The sequence below is a fragment of the Oncorhynchus gorbuscha genome, linkage group LG12 (genome assembly GCF_021184085.1).
Source record: "Oncorhynchus gorbuscha isolate QuinsamMale2020 ecotype Even-year linkage group LG12, OgorEven_v1.0, whole genome shotgun sequence".
In the NCBI taxonomy this organism is placed as follows: Eukaryota; Metazoa; Chordata; class Actinopteri; order Salmoniformes; family Salmonidae; genus Oncorhynchus; species Oncorhynchus gorbuscha.
In genome coordinates this window covers 67,350,667-67,361,238 of record NC_060184.1, presented here as the reverse complement: position 1 = coordinate 67,361,238, position 10,572 = coordinate 67,350,667, and the positions used below count along the sequence as shown (strand labels likewise).

At 47.0% G+C, this 10,572-nt stretch overlaps 1 pseudogene; it reads left to right on the top strand.

Moving 5' to 3' along the window:
* The first annotated feature begins 1,109 nt into the window (after positions 1 to 1,109).
* Positions 1,110 to 10,572, top strand: part of LOC123991278 — a 28,914-nt pseudogene continuing 19,451 nt past the window's right edge.

Here is a 10,572-nt window from a genome sequence, read left to right as displayed (position 1 = left end):
TTTAGATGTATTTATTTACTGTTTTATTTAGATGGGATGTCTTGTGTGTTTATTGGTTTGTGCTGTTTTGAGTTTGGAGGGTGTCTGTTTAGAAGAGAAACATCTGAGGTGGATATTGATATGTGTACATACAACACTGTTAGCATTAACAACTTGAATTTGATTTGGAATCTGGGGTAGCTGGAGGGAGAGGGTGGGGGATGTAGATAAAACTTCCAGTTCGCATGTCCTATGTTTGAGAGAGATTAACTGTGCAAATGCGGTTAATCGATACAGAATTTTTTTTTCTGTACAGATGTAAATAATTTGACTATTATTAAATAATTGCCTTTAATAATAAACAATGGAAAACTCTATTCTCGCTTAATTATTGTAAGGGAGCTTTCCCTTTAGTCGTAGGCTGTGGTCAGATTGGCAAAGTGGCGAGTGGGTACACCTGGAGACGGTCGCTTTCCACGGTCATGTGGTGCTGTGCTGAACTTCAGAGTTCTGTCGCTGTCTGTGGTGCTGAATCTCTGATCTCCGCTATTACAGCTTGTTTGTTTAGCATACTTCGGACCTTTTCAATCATGTGACAAAATCGACACATGCTGCTGTTTTGTGTTGTGACATGCCGTGATACTATATGGAGCCTGCTGCTGTGCCTAGGGCTGATTCTTAGTATGGCATTGGTTGTGGTTTCACCGTGTGACCAGCAGGTGGCAACATCACTTCATAGTCACAATAGCCATCTGTGTACAATACAATATCTTACAAAATCAGATGATGACGAGTAACCTTGCCTGAGACTTGACGACTTGAGCTGAGCTCCCAGAGCTAAGCCAAGTGGTGGGCAGACAACCCGGCTAGTGTGCTCCTTGGCTAGTCCTGGGGATTCATATGAAGATCAAAGATCCACCAGCACGGTATTGTTGCTATAATTCAATGATATTAGATATATGCTATGATTTCCAATATGCGTGCGTGCGTGCGTGTGTGTGTGTTTGTGTGTGGAGAGGGTGTGGTGGTTGGGTAATAATACCCCCGCCTCCCACGCTGCGACCCCTATCGGTCATTCCCGGTGCTGCGCCTCTCCTATCTGCGTCACGTGACATCAGTAGGAGCTGGGAAACAGCGCGAGTCTCATCATCAGCACCGCATCGCCAGGCAAGCAGCCTCGAGACCCACCGACCAACGGACCCTCAGTGGTCCCTCATCACAAATACTATAATAACGGAGAGGAGGTAGACTCCTCACGAGACCATGTCAGGGCCCCGGTGAACAGACAAACAGATTTATTCTCTTTGTTCGCGTCGACGCACCGCTCGCCACCGAGGAGGGGCCGCAGAATAGTGCTCTCTCTCTCTCTCTGGCGGAGGAGTGGGGGAAGAGGAGAAGAGAAAGCAACAGAGAGAACCGAGGTATTTTTCTACCGGATAACCTAATGGCAGAGCGCGAGCCGTCGCCGTTACCACTGGAGGTTCGCGCCCGGCTGGCGGAGCTGGAGCTCGAGCTGTCAGAGGGTAAGAACGAACCCCGTGCGCCCCGTTTTTCCGTTAACGTAGAGGAATCTCTACAGTAATGGCTCGTTCCACCCTAGACCCCCCTCCCTCTCCCCTGCTCCGCCCCTCCAGATGTTTGTCAGAGCCGCCCTCACAGTCTGCTCTAGCCGGGACGGGGTGAGGGAAGAGTGGGAGCCCACTGCGGGATTCACCCGCCTTTCTTTGTCTCTCTGGTCGTGACACATACACAGACATATGGCCCTGTGCTCGGTTCAGGTCTGAAAACTGTCTATTTGACCTTGAGAAGTACGTTTTGTCCGTGCGTCCACGGACCTGAGTGCGTGTGGTGTGTGTAGGCCTACGTGTGTGTCACGCTCAAACGAATGGATGTAATAATAGCGATACCGATGCAACACTGCGTGACAGGAGACGGTTCGGTGGTGTGTGTGTGCTCAGGCTCGGTGTTTTGGCCTGCACGCTCAGCAGCTGATGATGATTTCGGTTAATTTTTATGCTGACAATTGAATCTAAAATTTTAAAAAGCCGACACCGAATCTGTTAAATCACAACCAAGCGTACGTATCCCACCAATTGAGTGCGGATATTATTTTGCCGCATGTTATATTGTCAGATAAATTACGCATTTGTGTCTGCATTATATAATGTTTACATTTTTAATCAATATACATTGACTGCTCTATAGATTGCTGTCAACGCTCCTGGTGTATGTTGTGTGAAGCGTCTAGCGGCCTGTGTGTATGTGGTTTACATGGACTAGCGTGTTAGGGACACCCTGTTGAACGCCTATAACCTTGATGTGTTGTTGTTAACGTTTTCTATTGCAGCCAGATTTACAGTATCTTATGATTGCTAGAGTGTTGGTTCCCAACCCAGCTGTCCCTCCATATGCTGTTCAATCAGAGCAGAACCAGGACAGGGCAGATACTGGTGGACAGTTTTTCCCCTAGTGTTTTTTTCAGCAAGGGTGGGGGCATTGCTAGTAGTGTAGCAATGCAATGACATGCTAGCTGTTCCCATTAACTTCCAGTTGTTGAGCCAACTACTTACCATTTAAAAGCATGTCTCGTGGGCCACCGCTGCCAAATGACTAAGAGGAAACGCTGAGAGAGACAGGTCCTGTATGTGGACATGGATGATGAGGGGGGGTTCTGTTTTTATCCAGCTCCTTTGGCAAGCTGCTCTCTTGTCAAATCAAATGACATTTTGTTGTCACATGCAGATGTTATTGCGGGCGTAGTGAAATGCTTGTGTTTCTAGCTCCAACAGTGCAGTAGTATCTAACAATTCACAACAATACACACATCTAAAAGTAAGAAATAGAAATATGTAAATATTAGATTGAGCAATGTCGGTGTGGCGTTGACTAAAATACAGTAGAATATAATACAGTAGGTAAGTAAATAACAAAAGTTTGACCGGTAGTGTATATACTGTATTATATTCTATTGAAGCTCGTAGAGAGAATGCCAAGAGTGTGCAAAGCTGTCATCAAGGCAAAAGGTGGCTACTTTGAAGAATCTCAAATATAAAATATATTTTGATTTTTTTTTTTAATTGGTTACTACATGATTCCATATGTGTTGTTTCATAGTTTTGATGTCTTCACTATTATTCTACAATGTAGAAAATAATTGTAAAAAATAGAAAAACCCTTGAATGAGTAGGTGTTGAAAAACGTTTGACCGGTAGTGTACATAGATGAGTAAAGCAGTATGTAAACAATGTTTAAACATTATTAAAGTGTCTACTGTTCCATTATTAAAGTGGCCAGTGATTCCAAGTCTATGTACATAGGGCAGCAGCCTCAAAGGTGCAGGGTTGTGTAACTGGGTGGAAGCCGGCTAGTGATGGCTATTTAACAGTCTGATGGCCTTGCAGTCTCGGTCCCAGCTTTGATGCACATGTACTGACCTCGGTTTCTGGATGATATCAAATCAAATGTATTTATATAGCCCTTCGTACATCAGCTGATATCTCAAAGTGCTGTACAGAAACCCAGCCTAAAACTCCAAACAGCAAGCAATGCAGGTGTAGAAGCACGGTGGCTAGGAAAAACTCCCTAGAAAGGCCAAAACTTAGGAAGAAACCTAGAGAGGAACCAGGCTATGTGGGGTGGCCAGTCCTCTTCTGGCTGTGCCGGGTGGAGATTATACTGGAGGCTGAGACAGGAGGGGTCAGGAGACACTGTGGCCCCATCCGAGGACACCCCCAGACAGGGCCAAACAGGAAGGATATAACCTCACCCACTTTGCCAAAGCACAGCCTCCACATCACTAGAGGGATATCTTCAACCACCAACTTAGCGTGGTGAACAGGCCAAGGCCCGGGTGGTTGATGTCCTTGATCTTTTTGGCCTTCCTGTGACATTGGGTGCTGTAGGTGTCCTGGAGGGCAGGTAGTTTGCGCCCTGTGATGCATTGGGGATACCGCACCACCCTCTGGAGAGCCCTGCGGTTGCAGGCGGTGCAGTTGCCGTACCAGGCAGTGATACAGCCTGACATGATGCTCTCAATTATGCATCTGTAAAAGTTTGTGAGGGTTTTAGGGGCCAAGCCAATTTTTTTTCAACCTCATAAGGTTGAAGAGGCGCAGTTGTGCCTTCTTCACCACACTATCTGGACCATTTCAGATCGTCAGTGATGTGTACGCCGTGGAACATTTCACCTTCTCCCTGTATGCTGTCTTGTCATTGTTGGTAATCAGACCTACTACTGTTGTGCAAACATGATGATTGAGTTGGAGGCGTGCATAGACACGCAGTCATGGGTGAACAGGAGGTACAGAAGGGGTCTGAGCACGCATCCTTGTGGGGCCCCTTTGTTAAGGATCAGCGAAGTGGAGGTGTTGTTTCTCACCTTCACCACCTGAGGCAGCCCGTCAGGAAGTCCAGGACCCAGTTGCACAGGGCGGGGTTCAGACCCAGGGCCTCGAGCTTAATAATGAGCTTAGAGGATACTATGGTGTTGAATGCTGAGCTATAGTCAATGAACAGCATTCTTACATAGGTATTCCTCTTGTCCAGATGGGATAGGGCAGTGTGCAGTGCGATGGCATCGTCTGTGCATCTATTGGGGCGGTAAGAAAATTGAAGTGGGTCTAGGGTGTCAGGTAGAGTAGAGTTTATATGATCCTTAACTAGCCTCTCAAAGCACTTCATGATGACAGAGGTGAGTGCTATGGGGCGATAGTCATTTAGTTCAGTTACCTTTGCTTTCTTGGGTACAGGAACAATGGTGGACATCTTGAAACAAGTGGGGACAGTAGACAGACTAGCTGGCTGCGCAGACCAGACCAGCTGGCTGCGCATGCTCTTAGGATGCGGCTAGGGATGCCGTCTGGGCCAGCAGCCTTGCGAGGGTTATCACACTTAAATGTCTTAGTCATGTCGGCCATGGAGAAGGAGCCAAAATGTATTGTGCTACACAGTATATTATTCTCCCACCTTCCTCTCTTTCTTTCTCTGGCCCATCGAGTGACCATTCCGTGTGTGTGAGCCCTCTGGCCCAGCTCTGGACACGTGTGTGTGTGTGTGTGTGTGTGTGTGTGTGTGTGTGTGTGTGTGTGTGTGTGTGTGTGTGTGTGTGTGTGTGTGTGTGTGTGTGTGTGTGTGTGTGTGTGTGTGTGTGTGTGTGTGTGTGTGTGTGTGTGTGTGTGTGTGTGTGTGTGTGTGTGTGTGTGTGTGTGATGAAAGGAGAAACCAGAGAGTGAAAGAGAGGGACGGGGGGTACACAGAGTGATTGGCATGGCATCTCTCTCCCACTGTCTATCTGTGTGATTTTAATTTGTTCACAATGACCAATAGGGAAGGAATGCTGCTTAGACTGTAACCAATCACAGCTGGGTGTAGATGTGATTCTGAAGATCAATGTGAGTCACACAAAAACACACTTTCCAAAGATTCTATGTTGGTTAGCAATTTTCAGCCACTTGAAGGAAAATAGAATTTTCAGTTTTATTACACATTTTCTAAATAGGAAAATGAGACATTGCTTTAGTGGTTGTGACATGGACTAGTGATTCCCTCTCAGCTGTATTCATAGGAAGCACCTCCGTCACTCGGTCGTGTCATGCCATTGTTATGATCGTTCTCAAGCCTCCCATACGATGACATTGCTAAAGTAGGCAGATATTTTGTAGAAAGCAACTTTTCCATCATTATCATGTCATCAAATTTACTTTAAACAGATGGCAATGTTGTCGTTAGCTAGCAAAGTTTGTCAAAAATAGCTAGCAATGCTAATGTTAGCTAGCTAAAATTCTTAACTAGCTAGCTAACGTTATACTCCATCTAAAGTCAATCTGACGACATCAAAATCATGACACACAGTTTTTCTACAAATTATTTGCCTCCTTTTGAAATGCCAAGCCACAGACAGTAATGCACTTTTGAGAGTCAAAAACATCCAAACGAATGTTCAAAACTATATTAAGACGAAATCTGCAAACCATAAATAGTATGAAACTGAGAGACCGAGAGAAAAAAATCATTTGAAGAACAAGAGAATAGGAGAGAGAGAGAGAACGGGCATAGGGTTGTTATGAACTCTGATAATTCAGTGTGGTGTTCTCTCTCTCACACACACACACACACACACACACACACACACACACACACACACACACACACACACACACACACACACACACACACACACACACACACACACACACACACACACACACACACACACACACACACATGCAGGGATCATTAGCCCAGTTTTCACATCTGGAAATCCAAGATGGCCACCAGGCCTTCTCCAGGAGAACGGTTGCTAGGCAACTCCCTCCCTGCTCCGCTGCGATAAGATTGGAAGATGGTGTCTCCCTGTGGACAGTGTGTGTGTGTGTGTGAGTGAGTGAGTGCAGAAACAGGAATGCTGTATCTGATCTGCAGAAAAGCCTCACAGACACACACACACACACATGCCTGAATATCATAGCAAGGAACAGATGAGCAGATTGGACCCAGATGTTCTGGCCACTCTCCATGGTCAGATTGTGAAACACATGCTCTCGCTCTTATTCACTTGTCATTCACTCTAAAAAATAGAATGTTCTCTCACACACACTAAAGGAGTGGGTTCTGAGGCCTTGTCAAAAAACTGGGTTAACTGATACTGTTACACTCAAAACAACCTCTTTCTCTTTCCCTCTCCCTATCCCCCCCTCTTTCTCTCTCCCTTTCTCTATCTCCCCTCTCTCTCTCTCTCTGCCAGGTGACATCACACAGAAGGGTTATGAGAAGAAGCGGTCTAAGCTGATCAGGGCCTACTTCCCTCATCCTGGAGGTACATAAATACACAGTCTCTGTCCTCTAGTAGAACACCAGTCTGCAGCACATCTATTCCAGTCCCACTGGGTTTGACCCTCCTCGTTTAACCCCTCTCTCTCTCTCTCTCTCTCTCTCTCTCTCTCTCTCTCTCTCTCTCTCTCTCTCTCTCTCTCTCTCTCTCTCTCTCTCTTCTCTCTCTCTCTCTCTCTCTCTCTCTCTCTCTCTCTCTTTCTCTCTCTCTCTCTCTCTCTCTCTCTCTCTCTCTCTCTCTCTCTCTCTCTCTCTCTCTCTCTCTCTTTCTCTCTCTCTCTCTCTCTCTCTCTCTCTCTCTCTCTCTCTCTCTCTCTCTCTCTCTCTCTCTCTCTCTCTCTCTCTCTCTCTCTCTCTCTCTCTCTCTCTCTCTCTCTCTCTCTCTCTGGGTCACACAAGACTATGTATTACTCCAATGCGCTGAATGTAGCGACATAATGAATATGCTGAAAGCTCCTTCCACACTGAGAATTTGGGGGGATTTTTGTATCTCTCTCCGTCTGTGACTTTGACTGTATCTTTTTGACTCGCTCATTCTTTTCCTGTCTGACCTCCCCTGTGTGTGTGTGTGTGTGTAGGTATGGAGGGTATGTCTCACCGCCCCCTTTGCCCCCCCATCTGCTGCTCGCTTCCACAGACGGCGCTCTTCTGGAACACGTGATGAACGCTACCGTTCAGGTAAACACACACACACCTTTACTACAGATGAATCTGACCTTAGACCAGAGTTATTCAAACTGTTGGTCAATAGACACGCCTTTAGTCAGTCCTTTCACTATAAGCATATAATATAGATCTAGATTTTGATGAAATTGACTAACATAATTCCTTCTCTCTCCAACACCATATCACCCCCAGATGTCCACAGTGAGGCAGTGCAGGCGGTGTTAGCCAGACATGTGGAGAGCAACGTGGCAGTGCCTATGCCCTCCAAACGACGATCACTGGTGGTACAGACATCCATGGATGCGTACACACCCCCAGGTGAGACACTCATACACTCATACACTCATACACTCATACACTCATACACACTCATACACTCATACACTCATACACTCATACACTCACACACTCATACACTCATACACTCATACACTCATACACTCATACACTCACACACTCACACACTCACACACTCATACACTCATACACTCACACACTCACACACTCATACACTCACACACTCACACACTCATACACTCATACACTCATACACTCATACACTCATACACTTATCAGGTTATGTTCAGTGATTGACTTGGGCGGAAGCCCACTATTTTAGTCCAAGTTAAGCACTGGTTATGATTATGTTAATGTTATGCTGTAGTAAAGTTACTGACCGTCGCTAGGCCGGTCTCCACTGTGTCATAGGGTTGGGGTTAGGTTGTGTTTTAGTTAGCTATGGGTTTTAGTTATAGTGTACGAAAGTTGGATGAAGGTTACTGACCCTCACTAGGCCTGTCCCCACTGTGCTCAGACTCGTCGTCGGGCTCAGAGGAAGAGGCGGGGCCAGGCAATGACATGCCGGGAATGGAACACTGGATGACTCGCCCTGCCCACTTAGGTCCAGCCCACCTAGGCTCCACCTCCTCGTCATCCTCGTCCACTCAGAGCGGAGGAAGTGGCAACGCAGGACGACTGGCCGACTCGCTCGCACACACACACCTCTCACACCCACACCTGGCACACGCCCACCTCACACACACACACCTGACCCAGTCACACCACGTGTCAGCTCACCACTCACAAACACACCACGGTGAGTACAACTTCACTGTGTGTATGTGTGTGTACAGGATGTGTGTGTTTATGTCTAATCTTTATGTGTGTGTCTGCAGGTATAGGGCACCTGTCTCTGAAGCGTAAGGCAGCTCTGGGCATGGCGGAGAACGGAGGCTCTCTCAGAAGATCCTGTGAGTTCGGCTCTGATATGCTGTGGCCTCCACCACTGGAGTCTGACGGTCAGTACGCACACACACACATACCTCGTTTATAGATGTTCCCCACCCCTGCTTTAACTCTGTCTCTCTCTTTCTGTCTCTCTCTGTCTCTCTCTCTCTTTGTCTCTGTTTCTCTCTCTCTCTGTCTCTCTCTCTCTTTGTCTCTGTTTCTCTCTCCTCTCTCCATCTCTTTCTGTCTCTCTCTGTCTCCTCTCTTTCTGTCTCTCTCTGTCTCTGTTTCTCTCTCCTCTCTCCATCTCTTTCTGTCTCTCTCTGTCTCTCTCTCTCTTTGTCTCTGTTTCTCTCTCATCTCTCCATCTCTTTCTGTCTCTCTCTCTCCTCTCTTTCTGTCTCTCTGTCTCTCTCTCTCTTTGTCTCTGTTTCCCTCTCCTCTCTCCATCTCTTTCTGTCTCTCTCTGTCTCCTCTTTTTCTGCCTCTCTCACTTCTCCTTTTTGTCTCTGTCTCTTTCTGTCTCTCTCCATCTTTCTCTCTGTGTGTGTGTAGAGAATCACTCTGCTCCTCCTGATGTGACTGGCTATTCGTCTGACTCCTCCCACTCCCGCCCCCACTCAGAGCGCCACATAGGAACCATCGCCCGAAACACTCAGAAATACGGCAACGCTGAACGCATGGAGACTGGAGATGGTGTCCCGGTCAGCAGTCGTGTGTCTGCTAAGATCCAGCAGCTAGTGAACACTCTGAAAATGCCTCGTAGACCTCCGCTAAGAGAGTTCTTTGTTGATGACTTTGAAGAACTTCTAGAAGGTAGGAGCTATCAACCAATAAATCTATAAATAAATCAACTAAGCTTTAAATCTAGCAGTCTAGCAAAAAAAAATGTGTCTCTATATTTAGTGAACGTTTCTACAGTAATCTGTAGTGTGTTTAATGGTCTTATTTGCATGTTTCACAATAAAAGTCTCTGTCTCTCTTTCACTCTTTGTAGTCCAGCAGCCAGATCCTAAGCAGCCACGCCCGGAGGGGGCAGAAATGTTGGCAGTAAGTGGAGAAGCCCTGGGGGTGGTGACTAACTGGCCACCCTCCCTGGAGGCAGCTCTCCAACGCTGGGGCACCATCAGCCCTAAAGCGCCCTGTCTCACCAGCCTGGATACCACTGGCAAACCTCTATATGTACTCACATACGGTAACCACACACACACGCACGCACGCACGCACGCACGTACGCACACACACACACACACACACACACACACACACACACACACACACACACACACACACACACACACACACACACACACACACACACACACACACACACACACACACACACACACACACACACACACACACACACACACACACACACACAACACACACACACACACACACACACACACACTTACTCAGCCTTGTGTTGTGTCCACAGGGAAGCTGTGGTCTCGGAGTATCAAGCTGGCCTATAACATCCTCCACAAGCTGGGCAGCAAGCAGGAGCCCATGTTGCGACCGGGGGACAGGGTGAGCACATGTAGAAAATCCATCCCTTGAATGAAATAACTAGTAAAAAATATATATTTTTTGTTATGCTATTTTCAGAAGGATTAAGGACAAGATTTTTTCATTGTCTGTATTTGTCCGATCCACTAGGTGGCGCTGGTGTTTCCTAACAATGACCCGGTGGCCTTCATGGTGGCCTTCTACGGCTGCCTGCTGGCTGAGGTGGTCCCTGTACCCATAGAGGTGCCCCTCACACGCAAGGTACAGTACATCTAGTGCAGTGGTGAACCCCAGGGGTTCGGTGAGTCAGTCTCAGGGGTTCGGCGGAGGTTAAGACACACATCCGACTCATATGATTCG